This window comes from Thermobia domestica, chromosome 1, assembly GCF_964235325.1.
Source record: "Thermobia domestica chromosome 1, izTheDome1.hap1.1, whole genome shotgun sequence".
Classification (NCBI taxonomy): domain Eukaryota; kingdom Metazoa; phylum Arthropoda; class Insecta; order Zygentoma; family Lepismatidae; genus Thermobia; species Thermobia domestica.
In genome coordinates, this window is record NC_137454.1 from 193876981 (window position 1) to 193897213 (window position 20233).

The window sequence follows — 20233 nt, forward strand, 5'->3', positions numbered from 1 at the left end:
ATCTACATCTATACCTAATATTAGTAAATTCTAAAGTCTCAGGTCAAGACCTTCCTGGAAATTCATAACATTACATGTACAAAATGAAAATAGAATATATATATATATTTTCATTAACCAACCATATACATTATAAATAAATAACTTACTTTGAATATCCATAGTAATCCAAACAGGTCATGCATGACGTACATATATTCATAATATGAGACATACCAATCTAGGTTACAACTCCAGTATTCATTCCTATTACAATCCATACGTATATCCAAAAATACATATATGATATTTTCCACGATTACAAACATTCAAGGTTTAAGGATTTTTCCAGGCCTGGAATTTAAAAACAGACATTAGCACAGAATAACATACATTGACAAAAACATAATAACAATATTTATATTTTCTAATATAATTAAAATTCAAAAACACATTAAAATCCTCTAAAAACCATTCATTTGAAAGAGACTAATTAAAACTGACTATTTAACGCCATCACATCTAGTTGCAATTATTAAATAATAATATAACCAAAATATTATCCATACACACACATATATGTATGTATAATTAGACCAGAATTAAGAATATACCCAAAATTTTTTATAGTTTATCGAAATACACTTCATGTTACACCTGCGTTACGAGGTTGACGGTACAGTTTAGTTTGAGAAACATGAGCCTTCCTAATATCCAATGGATCGTCAACAGATTTTAATTGAATTGAGTTAGTCCCCAATAGTCTTTCGATCCGATAAGGGCCCAGCCACGTTGGGCACAATTTCCTGGTTATCTTGTCAGCCAAAGACTACTTATAATGCGACTTTAATAAAACTTGGTCACCCACTGAATATGAAGTAGCAACTTTTGACTTATCATATATACGTTTACGTCGAGACCAAGCTAGTACCATGTTCTTCATGGCATTGGCCCATACATTAGGGTCTTTTTTACGTATATCTAACTCATCTATTTTCCAGTGGATATCCAATGGATCGCACACATTATAATTAAATGTCATCTCCATTGGGGAACATTTTAATTCCGAATGTTCGGCAGAATTTATTGAAAACTCTATTTCATGAATGCCTCTGTCCCACATCGTCTGTTTGTTGGAAAAATAAATTCTAAGACTATCACCCAATACTCTTAGATATCTTTCAGCATTATTAGAAGCACTACGAATGAATTAGAAGCACTTCATCACCCCGAATATGGAGAACTACGAATATCCTGTATACCATGGCTATACAAGAAATCTTTAAATCTAGCTGATACATATACTGACCCATTATCATGACTGATCGAGTAAGGGAACCCAAACCTACACATGATCTTATATAGCTTATTAATGATCGCTTGACTCGATAATATTCTTAATGGTTCCAGCCAAACTCGTTTAGAACAAGAGTCAACTATGATCAAACAATATCTTCCCGATTGGGAATGACATAACGGTCCATAAATATCAGTGTACCATCTTCCATTCACAGTTTTATCGAAAGTGGACACTAATTGGCCCATTTTCTTACGATTATCGCTTTTATTGAGCTGACAAGATTTACAACAGTGGACATATTCACGTACCTGATCTACCATCGAAGGCCATGTATATCTAGCTGATATTCTACTGATAGTTTTCCTTGCTCCCGAATGATTTCCCGGCAATATCGAATTATGATAAAATTCTATAATAGGTAATACAAGTTCTTGCGGAATACAAACTTTCCATGGATTCTTTTGCGCTTTAGTTTTCTTACATAATGTACCTTTAATTTATAATCAATTTTTTCTTTCTTTTCTAACCTATCGATTATATTCATCAATTCTACATCTTTTCTTTGGTGTTCATTAATTGACATACAAGCATATGGCATGTTCCACATATTGACTAACAACAAATTCTTTACCTCATGATCGTGTGTTTGGTCTATCTCCATAGGTTCGAACATTTCTCGATCATGGACCCTTGATAGGTAATCTGAAGAAATATTTAAATTAGATGGTACATGTTTGACATCAAAATCGAATGAAAACAATCGATACAATAAACTGCCATATTTCTTAATACGCTTAATATTTCTTATGGCATACATTAACCCTAAATTATCTACTCAGTTCGAATGAGTACAAATAGGTACTAAAGCGTTCAATAGTCTCAACAGCTGCCATAAGTTCCAACAGATAGATTGGTTTATTTAAATCATAAGGTTTTAAACGTCTGGAATAAAACCCAACAGGTCTTAATATATTATTCTCATCATATTGTTGTATCGTTCCGCCCAAACTTTTGAGTGTTGCATCCGAACTGACGAAAAACTTAGCATTTAAATCTGGTAATTTCAGAATTACATGAGTCTCAAATAACTCCTTAACTTGATCTAACGCTCTCTGTTCTTCATCACCCCACCTAAATTGTACTTTAAGAGACCTCATTCTATTTAATGGTTCTACTACTTCTTGAAAATGAGGAATAAACTTAGCATGGTATTGTAGAAAACAAAGAAGGCTAATTGATCCCCTTCTATTACGCGGAGCTGGTAACTTTCTAATTACTTCAACCCTGGAAGGATCCAGTGACATATTCCCGTTCTCTAAAATATATCCCAGATAAGATATTTTTGTCTGGAAGAATTTTGATTTATTCAAAGAAATTGTTATACCATACTCTTCAAATTTATTTAAAACCTTATCTAATAGTTTCTTATGACTCTCGACATCGGGAGTGAATAATATTACATCATCGTAGAACCATTCAAGACCTTCATTTTTCAAAGGATATAAAATGTCAGTTAATACCTTGGACAACATAAAACTACCAGAAGATAAACCAAAAGGTAAAAATTTAAATTCCATCAGACCTCGGTGAGTCATAAACGCTGTATATTTATACGAATCTTCTGATAATCGTAAATGTAGATATGCTTTTTTAATATCAATAGTGGAAAATACTTTCCCACCAGACACGTTAGCTAATACATCCTCTATACGGGGGGTAAACTGCGGATTTAAATATAATCGCCGATTAAGACATTGGTAATTAATAACAAGACGTTTCTCTCCAGACTTTCCTTTCACTAAAAAACATGGGAAAGACCAATCACTATTACTCTTTTGAATTATTCCCTGTTTTAACCAATCATCTAAAATGGAATCAAGTTGTTTTTGATCGCATCTACTCATAGGATAAGCTTTCTTCCTTATAGGATCCTCATTGTTCACCTTTATTTCATATTTATATCCTTTAATTTCACCTATTTTATCTTTAAACACACTAGGAAATCTATTAGGGAGACCATCAACATACCTTTCCAATGAGGGATCATCTTCAGCTAGCAGTGGATCGACCAATATCTGATTGGATGGCTCTTTTACTTCCGCAACTTGAAACAAATAATAATCCCTAGGACATTCCATATGGTTGGCAACACTGCTGGTCTGCTCCCTTGTTCCTTGTACCTTATCCCCTCGGTCTGCTATAGAAGACTTTAAATTGCCCGTATGACTCGAAAAGCTACGGAATAAAAATTTTACGGCAGAATCATTTAATTCTTTAAAGTCACTATTAGGATAATAACTTATGGGAATGGCCACTTTCTCACTTGCCAGAACTAATTTGTTCTCGACTAAGTCTATAAATGCACGCATATACTTTAATTGCTGAATTCCAATTATAAAAGTGGGCTCTAACTGGTCCATCAAAAAGGATTTAAATCTATAAACTTTAGAGCGAAAACGTATTGGAATAATCACATATTGAGTCAATGTTATTGTTTGTCTATTAACACCTGTCCCTGTAAACTTTTCATTCATCACTTTAACAGGCACTTTCAATTTAGTATTCCAATCCAAAAACTTTCCACGATTTATAATCGAAACCGACGCACAAGTATCAATTCCTCCAACATAGTCATTCCCTAAGATGTATCCCTTTATAAACACTGCTACCAATTTATCTGAACTGTCCCTCGGTTTGCTAGTCGCATTATTAAGTTTATTTAATGTTGACCCTGAAGCACTAACATCCAAAGGATCATTCAATTGTCCAGTCTGTTTACTATCTTTTTCTCCCTTTAAAGTACTTGTACCTAACCACTGCACCTTTCTCCTCGAGGTAGTCAAGTCTTGTTGTTGTTTTAACCGCCTACGTAAATAACAGTCTTTTTCCCTATGTCTTCCACCGCAGGAATAACATTGAATAGGTTTTTTCTCAGGAATCTGTTCCATTCTAGTGATCGCCTGGTAAACCTCAACATTCTTTTGATATAATTCATAACGCTGCACTTCACTTATTAGTTCATATAAAGTTGCAGGTTTTGAATAACGGAATAGTTCGTGTTGTATTTCCGGTTTAATCCCTTTCCATACATACTCAAGTATGTCTCTATCATTACGTATACCCATACATATAGTATAACTATCTACTATACTGTTAATATAAATAGAGGTCAACTCTGTAGGTGATTGTAACCTATCTACATAACTATGGATTAATTGCCTTTTTGCCAAAGGCGATATAAACTTATCAAATAGTTGACCACATATCTCAATCCAATCATGAGTAATACAGAAAATATTCATTAATTCCTGATGCAAACAATTACTAGTTTTTCCTAATGCAGCTATTAATACAGACTCGACCGGAAATAAGTTCAGTTTTATTATCTTATAAACCTCAATAGCAAACAAAAACAATTTGTGGTGCTCTGTTGCATCACATTCTGGAATTTTATTTATATATTCCTGAAAACTATACTTCGCTGCATCTACGGTCAGTTTAGAAAAAGAAGTGCAAAAAGGAACGAACGGGTTACTAGTATTATGACTTGGAAATTCTTTATTTTGTTTATTTTCAACGCACAAAAATTCTTTATTTTGTTTAGTCCTTTTCAATAGACTACCAGAACTAACATTTCCTAACAAGCACCTGCTTTGTTCATTTTCCTGACCTACCGCAAACAGTATATCACCACCAGCTGTTTCCTGGGTCATCGCCCGCTGAGTCGTACCTGCTAACACCTGCGGGCTGTCGCTCATCGCAGTACTTCTCCCCACCCCTCTTTCTACAAACGAGGTGCTTTCCTGCAGAAATGCTAAATCCCAAACATAGTCTGTTCTATCGACAAACAATCCATGATCACCATTATCGAAATTATTTAAATTCAACTGAGAATGAGCCATAACTAACAATAAACATATAATCTTAACAACCAACATATAAATCTTGATAATTTATACAAAATACAGCTATATTAATATGGATGTTATATACGGCAATCATATATACTGCTGTAAATGAAAACTGCAACCGAATGTTGAGCTAGTCTCTTTCTTATTCTTTCAACAAAATGATAATTGATTACTGTCAATCGGTAAGGTATTTCTATACTTTTCCTTCCACTAATGCAAAGTCCATATAATAGTATCAAATTCCATATAATGTACCTCATAAAACCCAACCTGCTTCTAACTGAAAAAATGTAAGTAGTATAGAAATATAATGAAGCTATATTTTTTATGTAACGTACCTACTACCCGATATAAGTTCAGACTTCGGTATCGTTCCTGGGAAAGGGAGTGTTTAAAACTCCCTCCATATTTTATAATTAATAACAAAGGCAGGTATGGGTCTATCAAAAGGAATATATATTCTAACTGGGTTAACCAATCCCCATAAACTATCGCAAATACGATAAATTCCGTTCTCTTGTAGAGACTGCAAAGTGAATTGATTAGCATACATAAATATATCTATAAATCTAAAAACACAGTGGATTCTAATTGAGGAAAAAGAAAAACTATATCTATGTGATTTAATAGCAATTTATATGATTAAATATCAAAATTGAGTAGATCCAACAATAACTTTGACGTTATCTTGTTCAAATAGGACCTTACAAAAAGCCTGAAGGGCTGGTTACTACATCTCACTTAAAAATATATATATATACAAATTGGTCCCAATTATCTTACAAATTAAATATTTTAAACAATAGCGATATATTATGTAAATTTTACAACTTACCAATACTGCAGATTAAATAAGTACGTAATATATGAAAACTGTGCCAACTTACTTGCTTCACACTTAACACCACCAAAGATTTTAATTTAAATATCACATCTTTTAATTTTCCACACATAACTATAACTTTTAAGAAACGTATACCATATGGAACTAGGATGAACTACACATGAGTTGAATACACAAATAAACAACCATACACTTAACTTTTATGATTATATTGTGTTTTATAAATTTGACTTCCATTCCATATCACAAACGTAGACCCGAAGGTAACCATGAACTAGTACAGTAATTCGACGTACTCTATTATCAAGGTCAGATGTTCCCAGTTTGAAATATAGCTTCATTATGACGCTCGCCTGTTATACACCAAATCATGTACAAGATAGTTCATCATAACGCCGCTAATGGCGCTACTAGTTTTCCACTAATCGTAACAGGAATTTTTTTTTTTTTTCGAATAAACATGTAAGTCATTACACAAATAAGACTCAAACCGTCCGTATTTCCCAAACAAGCGATTTTTTGGTATCTACATTTGATAAAATCTTTTGGGAAAGAATCTAAAATTGCTATTAGTTTTTCATCAAAGTAGGTTCTTCACTGAATGCGTAATCGATTGATCTGATAATCATTAGAATACGAATGATCAGGACGTACAACTACGAATAATTAATGTGTTCCACTGGAGGTGAGTGTGCGTCGGACGTGACTCAGTAGTTCTTGGAAAATTCTTACGTTGGCGTGACAGAAGCGAAAAATCACCCTCAGAATGCCTCGAACATCCCACAATAGGCTCACCAATGGCCCTAATTGGTTTATTAACATCTATTATGCAAAATATCAATAAAACAGCACAGTTGCTGTCTTAAATCCGTTCCTAATTGATTTACTTCAAATTTGGAACGTAGCATGTTTAATATAGTCAGGAGGCACAGATTCCACAAAGATCTAACAAGTAACGGAGACTTTATTATAACAATCTCGTCAATATGTATGTTCTCAGTAGATGGACAGTTTCCATGTCCAACGAGATGTATCACCTAAACGCTACCTTTTGAGGAAAAGAAAGAAAAAAAAGGCTAGGATGGTCATACTAGTAACAGTATTTCCCACATTATATTTTCACAATTCATCGTTGTAAAAAAGTCAATGTATTTATTGTTAATTCAATAAACGTTTAAAAGCTGCTTTCGAGGCATTCCAAAATCGTCCTATTTTAACATTTATATTCTATTTTAATTTACCAGTTTATTTTGACAATTGAATATGTCGTGGAACTCTACGTGTGTGAGCATATTGAACAACAATGTAGCCACATAAAAAAAAATCACCTACTATTTTCCCAGTATAACGTCCCACGATAATGATCCGATGACCAAAATGGTAGAATGAAGAAAGTGGAAAGAAACGTAAGAACTTCTCCCTCTGCCCACCACAAAACGCATTTGGCGAGAGGTGGGGTTGAATCAGGGACCCACGCACCAGAGGTGAGGGCTTTACCACTGACCTACCACGGCACCGGATACATAACTTTATGCAGCAGAAACAGGATATGGTATAAAATTTGATACTCAAATTTTGTTTTATAACGAGAGTAAACAGGACTGCTAAAAAATTATCTTAAAGGCTTTCTTCTTTTTTCTGGCATTGCTAAGGAAAAAAAAAAAAAGAACAATTCCCAAATATATGTTTCTTTTTCTGTCCCTTTACAACACTAGACATAACATTGGTGGTTTAGCGTGTAGTGTGCTGTGTAAAAGTGAATTTACAGCAAGTGTTGAACAAGTAGTGAAGTGGCAATGGAAGATTACAAATAATGGCTACTGGTAATGTCAATTTTAAGAAACCCAAAGAATGAGTTCCGTGGACACCGAACATATGTTCTAATGAGCTCCTCAAGAACATAGTGAAAGCGGACCCTAGGAAAATGTTTGTGCAACTGACGAGTTAGGGATTCATAATACACCACTGTCGTTCGATCAGTCTCCGCAATCAGTACACTGGAACAGACTCAAGGTTACCACATGACTTGACACCTGCCAACGAAGACTGCCTATCTGAAGGCATATACTTCTTTGAATGGACGTAATAACAGAGGTTTCCTTCAATGGATAGTTACTTCTAATTTTAAAAAAAATGAAATCTTTTAACGTCCCACGATTATGTCCTTTAGGCTAAGGGAGACGGATGAATAAGGCAAGTGAATGATAATGGAAAAATTGGTGGAATGAAATTGTGCGAAGAAACATGAGTACCCGAGGGAAATCCATGGACACGAGGTTGTCCACCACAAACATACTTGGCAGGAGATCGAACCAGGGGCCCCACGCACCAGAGGTAAGCGCTCTACCACTGAGCCACCATGGGCCCGTGCCATCGGTGAAAAATTAGTCGATAGCGGTAGGGTGATTTCCAAAACTACTCTTCTACCCGAGGGTGTTGCTAGTATGGTAGGGGTGATTCATGATATCTATAGAGACGAAACCTTCACTGTGGAGAGTTACAGTACTGAACAACATGAAATGTACCGAACATCCAACATTAGTTAACGAACATTGTATCATGAGTTGAGTTCATTTTGAGTTTAACGTCCCTTTCAGCAGTAAGGCTATATGAGACAGGACCTACTGACTAACGTGGAATCCGAACCAGATGAGCTCCCGCCGGAATCGAACCCGGGTCCCACGCCAAAGGCGCGTACTCTAACTGCTTAGCCACGAAGGAACTCGACATTATATCCCGTTGCACTACAATGAACGCCCACATGTCGCTCAAAGAACTGTGCAGTCTCTCCACAAGTTGCAACATAAGAGCCTTCTTAACCAACCGTATTCGTTTGACATCTCTTCCATCGACTATCTCTCTTCCGGTATCTCGATCACTTTTTGGCAGGGAAGAACTTTCCTGATGTCTGAACGGTGCAACGTGCGGTTGAGGACGACTTGCATTCTCAGACTTGTTTGTCATGAAAAAGAATCGGTGGCTGCGTCATGGCAAAAATGTGTATTTGCAACCCAGTTAAATATTCCTTGCTTTTCCAAAATAAGTTTGCATTACATAAAAATTCAAAATTACTTAAATTTATATCACAATATTTAATTTTCACGGAATAAGGAGCATTTAAATAGATTTGAAGAAATCAATAAAATCCAACAATTAAAAGTCCAGTTCATTTCAATAAAAATAATTTCCACGTAAAAGAAAGAATGGCGTATCTGTATATGACTACGCTGTCAGACTTTTATATAATACATGGGCCTTTCTATATACGAGACACAAAGACTATGAGAGATAATGCTATGCCTTTTATCTCGTTACATGCGAAACATCGAGAAAAATTGAAGACAAGAGCAATTTCAGCGCACGATCTCTGATTTTTATATAGGTGTGATATTCTCGTTATAATATTGGAACTGTCACGTGAAGCATTTCGAGCCATGATTTAGTATGACTTCTGCGTTGGCCTAAGGTCATGGGAGGTTGAAGTCAGCGTTTGGTGATGCCTCATAGTCCAGTCTGTAGGGGTTGGAACCCGGACAATTAGTAACTTTTTGAAACTTAGGGGATAAGTTCCTTTTATCCAAAGAAGTCACGTCCCAAAAGCCCCCGTACCTAGGAGTTGTGCGTTATTCAATATGGCTGCCATCACTTGTATTCCAAAATTGTTCTCCCACCTTTTACATTTTGTTTTACATCAATCACAACAATTCTTTGGTATGTTGTACATAAATGTCTGGCGCATGGGTTAGTGTAGTTCGGCAGCAGTAGAGCAAGCGACAATGTTTCCATCTCAGATTATTTGTAAAACATATACTTTTTTTTTTACAAAACACTCAAATATTTTTGTTTTCTGATTGCAAGATAATACTATAATAAGTACAAAGAACATATCTTTAAAATGTAGATTTTATACGCTTTCTAACGATGTATTATACGTTGTTCTATAATTAGAAGGCTTATAGTAGCCGCACAAAAAAGGTCTGCAAAAGTAAAATTCCCGACGGGCAACAAATAGGTTAATAACAATAGTTCCCACCACCTATGTTGTTGTACTTTTTATTGGTATATGTTTTGTTGTATTCACTATAACAGGATATAATTCTGAAAGTACGTTCCCTTTCCACTTACAGGTGTATAACGATGTTGTAAACTCATAGTTGAAGCTACCGCATCGCCCATTTCTCACTATGGAACTGTACTCTTACTACAGTAAGAATGTTGCCGTTTATAAACCAGAACCCATCTGACTCAACAGCTATATACAGTTCAGTTCCTTCAGGACTGTAGAAACTCTCCTTGTTTCATGACATTTGATCAGTCCTTGTATCTCAAGGCATCAGAAATAGTCAAGATAGTGACGCAAAATGAGGATTTGTCAAATGTAGTTTTAAGACTTGGCGTATTTGTTCCTCATGCCGTTCATGAGTGCTGTTGGATACATTATATATGGTAGCGGCCTGGAAGAGCTGTGGCAAACTGTATATACCCATGGTTCTATTCCAAAAAAGATCATTGACGTAGCTACTCAAGAGCTCTTAACTCAGTTGTCTATTTCGATTTCTGCAGAGAAACAGTTCAACTTAACCGAAGAAATAATAATAGAACTTCAGAAGCTTGCCTTCGGTCTCTCCTCTCGCGAAGAAACAATCGAATCTATCATTTCGTCCTCAACTCTAAACGGGGGAATGGCTGTAGTACATGATGTAATCAAAGAAGCAAGTAAAAAATAAGTAGAACCAGTAAATTATGGTCATTCTACATCGAACAAGTGAACATTATGAGACTTTCTGTGCGTGCTGAAAGGATAGGAGATTGGGAACTTCATCTTCACTGCATTCAGAGAATGCTGCTGTTTCTGTGGAAGTGGTCTCTGAATTATGCCGGAACTTCACATGTACGTATATTTACAGCAAATGAGGAACCTTCCAAATATGATTTCCCAAGATGCATACGAGCAGTTCATCGCATCCGGGAACTTTGCCATTCATCGGACAAAGAAGGTGCTGATGAGGTCAATGAAAACAGCCGGTGCTCTAACTCATAGTAGAGGTGTATCAGATAGTTCTGTAGCAACATGGGCCCTTTGTATGCCATAGATACAGACACGATTTTGTGATAAATAAGAATTCGTAATTTCGTTATAAGAATATGCGTAAAGCGGGATAAAATCGGTGAATAAAAATTCAATGTAAGAATACTATTTTCCTTGACAATTACAATTGGTTACCTTTTATTTCATCTTAATTTTCACTCATCAATCATCATGACAGGAGCTCATATATGACTATATTAAACAATATTTGAGTTTTTGTTAAAAATAACACTAAGCATCCACATTCAATAAAAGTATCATTTAAAGAAAAAACACGCACACAGAGAACATTAATAGAAAAACATAACTTTAGTGTTTACAGTTTAGTTATGCAAATAACACGTAAGCATTGTTTCAATGTTTTCTAGTGTTAAATTTGTTCTTTTGTCAGTATCACAAAACAACAAATTCTTCCTTTTGTGATTTTCGCTTTCATTCTGCCTCACACACGAATCGCATCGCTCCCAGGCTAGTCTAATATTGCAAAATTTACTCGTAACTATTTTTTGACGTGCATCAAAACGTAGTAACCATGGTCTTTAAATTCTTGTGCTTTATCGAAACATGTTTTGATTTTCGGCATAGTACCGATTGCTTTACCGTTCAGAAGTACACGAAGCAAATCTGGGACCACACTCGTTACAGCAAAGAAAACAAACTGAGGGAGGGCTGGTGCTAGTGGCGGATCTAGCCCGGGGAGGCCTAGGCCCTCCAGTTTTTAGCAACTAAAATAACTTAAGCTACTATTTATACATTTTTCAAAGTTTATAGCGAACTCATGATGTACGGTCCGCAGCAAAAAACCTGCAACATGAGCATATAAGTTGTGAAACGACGAAGTCTTTTGCTCCAAAATAAGTGTACAGGGAAGGACGCCGAAGTTTCTCTTGGCGTGATTCGTGCCACTTAGACGTTATGTTGATTCCCTGCGCTGTTAGGCGTAGTTTCACAAACTTACATGCTCATGTTGCAGGTTTTTTGCTGCGGACTGTACCATAGTCTTGGTTCTGGTTCCCCTCCTCCCCCCGTTTTTACCTTCTAGATCCGCCTCTGGCTGGCGCCAGACACCCAGCAGTTCCATATTTCATTGTGGTAGACAAATAATAAACTAGTAGTGTTTATTCACGGTCAAATATGTAAAAGGGAGAAATAATGGCAATGAATGAATCGTAAAAGCGTCACTTTCGCGTAAATTTCGTGGAATATCGAGACTTGTTACAAATTTCGCGTTTAATCACGGGCGTTATATGGCCTAACAAATAATGAAAACGTATATATTTTATTAGGTGCACAACATTTTCATACGAAACTGATACTTTTCGCGTTTGTTGAAAGGTTTCAACAACATTCGCCTTTCACCAAAACTGGTTATAAGTTAGCATCCATATCAGCAATAACAGTAGGGGATGATGAAGTTAACTGCGATTCTGCCAGTGAGTGTGGACTTAAAGTAATGTCTGCAATGGTAGATAAGAATATATTTACTGTGAAACTTACGCGAAATCAAAAAGTAAAACCTTTCTCTCTTGGGAATTTAACCATTACTATAGAGGCGAGAAAATTCCATGCAGCTGTTTAACAGAATGTTCTGTTATGCGTTTGGATAAAGATGTTGCAAATAGCTTTGAGTATGAACTTGCACCTTACCCACCATGTTTGTTTGAAAATGGATTAATGAGAAAGCTTAACTAATTTAGTGTTGTCCCTCTGTTGGAAGAAAATCTCTGTCCCACCGAACAAGAAGTAAGGTATGATATTGCTGTGATTGATGGAGAATACTTACTGCATAAGGTTGTGTGTCCTCGAAATGCTACATATCGTAATCTGTATTCTGTATACTCATCATACATTCATAAGCATCAAGGTACCAAAGTTATAGTAGTTTTTGATGGATATACAGTAGCCCTGGGTACAAAGGATGAAGAGCATAGAAGAAGAAGTATGTATACTTAATCGGCGGAAATTATGTTTCAAGAAAGTGTGATTCCTACTGTGACACAATCATTGTTTGTAAGAAACAAGCCTTGCTTCATTGAAGCACTAAGTAAACATCTATGATCTTGTGAAATTGAAGTACTTATTGCTGAGCCTGATGCTGATCGCATGATTGCCATAACAGTAAGCAATATGACAACGTCATACAACCATGTTGCCGTCGTAGTTGAAGACATTGACATTCTGATCATGCTGCTCCCTACCACTTCAACATATTCTTTCACAAAGAAGGAAAACTCCATCAACCATTGTAAGTGTTTCACATGCAGAACTTACAGGATTGTATCCATCAGGACAATTACAGTTACAGGACAATTATTAGTTACTTGTAATATACTTTGAAGGTGATGTATCTGGTGTTATAGATGGTGTTACTGCGTAAGGCACCAAATATATAAACTCTTTTTCCGTTGCATCTCGAATATGCTTTTAAATTACCTTTACACTACGAGGAAATCACCTGTGTCCTACATGTAAGTCATCTGGATACTGCGTGTAAATCATCTCTGTCATACATGTAAATCACGTGGGTACTGCGTGTAAATCATGTTCTACATGTAAATCACCTGTGTGCTACGTGCAAATCACCGCTGTCCTACATGTAAATCACCTGTGTGTTACCTGTAAATCGAATACGTGCTACTTGTAAATCACCTGCGCAGTAGGTGTAAATCACTTGTGCATGACGTGTACGTGTGCATTGCACATGTCCTGTGCACGTGAAGATGTTGAATAGGACTTGTGACGTATATGTGCATCACATGTACAGGCGTGCATTTATACAGATGATGCACATGTTGTATCCGTGCAATTGTACATGTACTATACGAGTACTGTAGGTGCATTGTGCTGTCTGGGTATGAAATGATAGAGGCGGCTTTAATGCATTGAATCCTCGTCAATGTACACAATTATACATAAACATCTGCAACTTAAAAAGGTATTTTTTTCTCGGTGGGTACCCCATCGATTGTCAAATTTTCATAAAGTAAAGAGGGTGAAAATTGCACGTGAGACCTTAAATATGTTAAACCGAGGCAGACACCAGATTTCTAACATTGGTACAGGTGATGAAACCTACACACATTTTATGATTGCTCCACTCGCCACGAAAGCCGTGTATAGATCCATGACGATGACAATAACAACTGTGAAAAAATAGCGAGGAATGAAGAAAGCCATGTACGCTGCGTTCTTCCGTGGCACTGGTTTAGTCGTAGTAAGGGACATTTAAAAAATTTGAAAAAGAAATCAAATCAATGAAACCATTAAAAGTCCAGTTAAAAGAACAGAAGACTGTTATAGCAAAGTGGTATTGAATAGTTTTTACCCAAAGTTCTTGAATTCTTAAAAATCCTAGATTTAATCTTCCACCACGACAATACCGCCTTCCACATTGGAAAGTAAACAGTGGAATATCTGCAGGGTAATCATGTCAAAATACTTTAGCATCCCTCCTCCCACCCTCTACTCCTCTGATTTAGCTATGTGTGACCTCTGTTCTTTATAACCATAAAAACCATTTGCGAATGCCTATTTTATTCAGAGGACAAAATTGAAGCACCAATCATGAACTCTTTCCATAGCACTCCAAGACAAGAGCGGCGACAGGTTTTTGACTTGGGGTAGGAGATTAAATAAGTGCGTTGTTACACTTTGAACATGTGTAACAAAAGTTTGTTCAAGAAACGTATAGTTCTCCCTTATGGCAAGAGTTTTGGAGTGATCGTACAATGTTACCATTAGCTGTGCGCTAACGATTTGAATTGAAAAGTATACAAAAAAAAAAAAAAAAAAAATACACACTTTAGTTTTATCACTTTTATTGGTATATAATGCGTAACAAAATATACATTATGCGGTTTCTAACATAATGCAGTTGCAAATAATTTGTTCTACAGATAGAAAATCGGAGGTATGAAAATATAAATAATTAACTTACACAATCATCATTCCTTCGTGTGCCTTTGTAGTAATATAAGAAAAGAGACGCTATGTAAAGAATACTATCATCATTAAGAAGTCTTTTGTTTTCATATTTTAAATTTGTTGTAGCGATACAGAGAATGTGATCCACAATAAGATGAATTTCACTAGCCTTGTACTGTATATACATATCTGGTATACATAAAAAAATGTTTTGGGCAATAAATATATGCTCTCCATCTGAGTTTAATCAAGCAAATTTGATTCATCTGTTTCACCGTAACTTTGTTTAACTCTCCGTTATATAAATTGATTACCTACATAAATGTATTTGCATCCATTCATATCCAGACGCGAAATCTTAGAAATGGAACCTTTCAAACTAAAAGATTTCTTAACAGAAAACAGGTTGGAAGGAAAGAAAAAAAAAATCAACTTTCGATAGTGTACAACTTCCTACTAATTCAAGCAAATAGTATCGAAAGAAGATATACATAATTTTTCTCCTTGATTTTTTCTCCAATTATGTATTTGCTAATAGAACTTTTTACGTTGTGGTATGGTTCTTGAATAATACATTGTGAGAAGTGATTTTATAAAGGATTTAAACCTTTTTTACATATGTAATTCTTAGCTGACCACGAATAGAAAATAAAGAATAAACATGCGTCCATACCTCAAAAGTGGTAGTTACACGACTACAATTACAAAGATGTGATTGAATTACTTGTGCAGCGTTTTCCAAACACTGTACTTCCATTTCGACTAGCAATCCATAGCATCTAACCGAGCGTATTACTTCTTAATTTCATATAGGGATTAATACGTTCTTCTGTGGTTAAAGCATGTAGTTTGTGCATTAAAAGTGATACACGATATTTCGAATACTTAATTTAGGTAACATTACGACACAACTCGTAATAATATCATAATTTCATAGCTGATAAATAATTCGTTTCAAATGTATTAAGTGACTTTCTTCCCACTTTATACTATTAAATTATTCCGTTTCCACCCAATAATAGTCAGTAAGGAACAATTGCACATAATAATAATAATAAAAAAAAAATCAATGGTACAAACAGCATGTCCACATTTCGTGTTGCTTATTTTTTGTGCCGTAGCTTAAGGCAATTACTCTAGTAAGGAAATACACTATTTAGTGAGTTACTTAACATAGACCCTAAAACCCAAGTAAGATTCGGGATAACTTATTAATACAAAAGGATGACGCCTGAGTCCAGCTCGGTAATATTGTAGCAATTCCATCCAATTCAAATAAATCTTGTGTAAATCCTACAATAGAACGTCTAAAGATTTGTCATATATTCCGCATGTCTACCTTTCTCCTACTATCTGATACACATCTTTTAAAAATGCTCTGAACTGACAGGAAGTTGGAATTTGCTATATGAGCTGAAGAGCCAAAGTGTTATAAAGATTATTCTACTCCAAACATGCTTTAAAAAAAGTTTAATGTCTATAATTACGAACCGAGGCCAGAGGAGACAGTAATGATAAGCTGAACCACGCGGCTCTTTATTTCGTTTTGACATTATTTCAGTGTATATGAAAAAAAAAAAAGTTACCGTTGAGAACAACTGTCCAGCAACCAGGAATCTAACGTTCGAATCACCGTATGCTGGCAACAATGCACAGATGCCCAAGAAAAACGACTTTAAAAGAAATGCTGTGTAAATTTTTATTGTATATTACTGTCCTAAAATTAACATATTCTTTCGAGAACGTTTGTTTCGTAAATACTTTCTTTTAACCAGTACAGTAGAAGAGCAAGTTAGACTAGGATTCATATAATTTCATGCAATTCAATGTAAAAAATACAATACCTAATGAATCTCTGTATTCAGTATTTTGATTAAAAAAAAAAAAAAAAACATATACATAGCGTCTTTTTTCTGAAGTAAACTCTCGGCTTTCAAACACAACTAAAAATAACACACAAATACTGCACCAATTATGGGAAAAATATATATGTTACACCTTACCTATTCCAATTTAGTGACTAGAAAGCAAACTGTGGATTCATAACTCCACAAAACTAATATTCAAATGCCACAACAATTTGAGTCAACATACTTCATCTGGTATATCATATGGCAATAATAATAATAATAATAATAATAATAATAATAAATAATGTTAATGTTTTGGACAGTTGTTAAATTATTTAGAAGGAATATATGTGTTTCGAAATATGATTAATGTTTTAACATCTTTATTCAGTTATAATCACACTACATGTAGCATCTCTTTACTATAGTAGTTAAAAATTGTTTTCTTTGAAAACTATATTTGGCACTGGTTCATTGCATATTATGCACTTGATTCCCGTATTTAACTTCTCAGTAATTCACAACCCGAAAGACCAACATTTCAGTTACTATGTCAAGTTAAATAACTATTACAACAAAGATTTTTCTTAGTTTCTGTCCATAACCAACGAACAGCATTATTTCACTCGTACGCATACACTACTATCACCAAGACCCACTTATACAGCATCACAAGATATGTAATTCTATGCAACAATATTCAGTGCAAATACAATATTTCTTAATAGCGCAAAACTGAAATATATATACAACTACAATATAAGTCCTTATAGCAACTACGCGAAAACCTTCAAATATTTAAAACATACTGAACCTGCAAATGTACTATAAAAGAAGTGACTGCTCGTAGGTGTGCTTTTAAAGCTCGTATTAAAAAAGTATCAACTTCGTATAATAAATAAATGAAGTTACTATTTGTGTTTACTCATCCAAAACAAAATGTCATACCTCAAAAGTACAGCGTCGTCTGGAAGTGGGCATACCCGTACGGAAGCGTCGTCTGGAAGTGGGCGTCAGCGTGGTGTTTTCTGACGGTTTTAGGTTTTACCCACATTTGTTTGGTAACACTGCTTGGCATTGTCTGGTAACATTGCTTGGCATGATATCAAAGACATTTGTGATACAGCAGGATGGAGCACCAGTGCATTTCGCGATTCATGTGCGCAATTACCTGAATCAAGACGTTTCCTGGCTGTTGGATTGGAAGAGGTTGTGCATCTTCACCAGCTCCCTTTGCCTGGCCTCCAAGAATCCCCGATCTGACGATACGAGACAATGCTCTCTGGGGTTTCATAAAGCAACAAGTAAGAAACAATCGATATCACACAACGCAGGAATTACGAGCAGCTGTGGAACACGCCTTCACCGTCGTGACTCCGGAGTATCTCCGTAAAACATCTGCGAGAACTTGGCGCAGAATTCAGCTGTATTACGACATGGATGGTGATCATACCGATGTTTATGACTCTTAAGACTTCAAGGTAATTGTGTACAGACATTCTACCATAACTAACACTATACTGTTGAAACTAAGGGGGGAGGGTACGCCCACTTCCGGACCATCCTGTACTATCGAAATGGAACATAAAAATCCTTATAAATTAAGAAAACAGTTTCCTGGTGTTACATATTTAAAAGTAAATAACTAAATATGTAATAATTCTTCATGATCCACAACTTTGCATCTGGGCAGCAATTTCCCTTACACAGAGTTAACTCTGAATGATAGCCTTTTGGTGTTATGTCTGACAACAAACGGGTTTTAAAATAATAATAAACATCGGTCTTGACAAGAGCATGGGAACAATACTACTGATGACCACTTCAAAAATGGATAATCTCGAATCAAAGGTGAACTACTGACGGCAGTTACACCGCCTGAAAATCAGTTCATTCCAAAATATTTGATAGATGCTACGTAGGAGATTGAAGAGCTCTAATTTTTTTTCTTTCATAACAGTATATTGGTATCTGTAAGTCGCGTTGAAGTAAATATTCATCAAATATTTCGGGACGACTTGCCTCTATGTATAGGATTTCCTTTGTTATTTGTGGAAAGTCCTAAATTTTACATGATCCTAGCTCTATCAAACTTTTCTTTTTTTTTTTTTTTTTACAATGTTTACTAGTATTAATATTTCTGAGCTCCATTTGTTACTATTATCTGTTGTTGTTGTTGTTCTTATTATTACGAATTTCCTATATTTTGAATACCACTAATATTAATTATCAATCCCGCTGATCTAATACTCAAAACTAGCATCCAGTACGGAATATGGTCGATCTGTTCATGTATAGCTTAAAAAAGTAAGGTCTTAGATTTAAATGGTTGGCCTAAAAAAAAAAACATTCCTTCAATTGTCAGGAATAATACACCAAAGTTTTACACTGTCATCTAGAATTACTCTGTATACTTATTCCGAGAATTAATTTGTTTCTGAATTAAGTTTATACTTAAACAAATTAATACACATATCGAGATGTATGACTTATAGTCGGCAGCCATAATCACAACTTTGCTATTAAAGAATAGTTTTACTTAATACAAACACTTAAAATATAATAAGCTTTTGTGTCTTACCTTAAAAGATTGGAAATTTTCAAACCTAACATTAGTAATTTAGGCATGATTATATGACAGGGTCTTTAATGAAAGACAAGAAGCCATTTTTAAATGCTCATATAGTTTTCTGTATATAAAATAGCATACCATAGTTTCTTACTTTATTATTACTCAATTCTATTACTCATGAGTATCACTGTATTATTCTGATGTTAAAGAAACCTTTGGCGCATGGAATTGCAATCACCTAGTCACCATTGAACAAATTTTTAAATAAACTTGTACTTGCAATACAGCGTCATTACTATTATTTGTATTATTTTGCATTACATAATCTCTGGTTTTACTTCAATTACCTTAAAATTTACAAAGTAATTTTCAAATATCAAATCTCTATCACCCTACCCAAATTAAAGGGTAATACTGCCTCGCAAAGCGTTTGTCGTTTTATGAAGAACCATCGGCATCATAATAAAAAATTAAATATAGAAGAAGCAAGTTTCCATATTACCGTAATGACACTTCCGAAAATAATATTTCATAAACGATACACATTTAAACAATCAAAAGTATCCAAGCATATCACCTTTTTATTATTTCAGTATATGAGAGTATGTATGATCAATCCATAACTCACCAATCCACAATTTGTTTTAGCATTTCAATGTTCGTTTCATTATCGGACTTAATTTTCTTCCCTTCATCAGATAATATGATCCATTCACAAACAATTCACGTGGAACACAAGTAAGAAGTGGAGTATTTCAGAAACA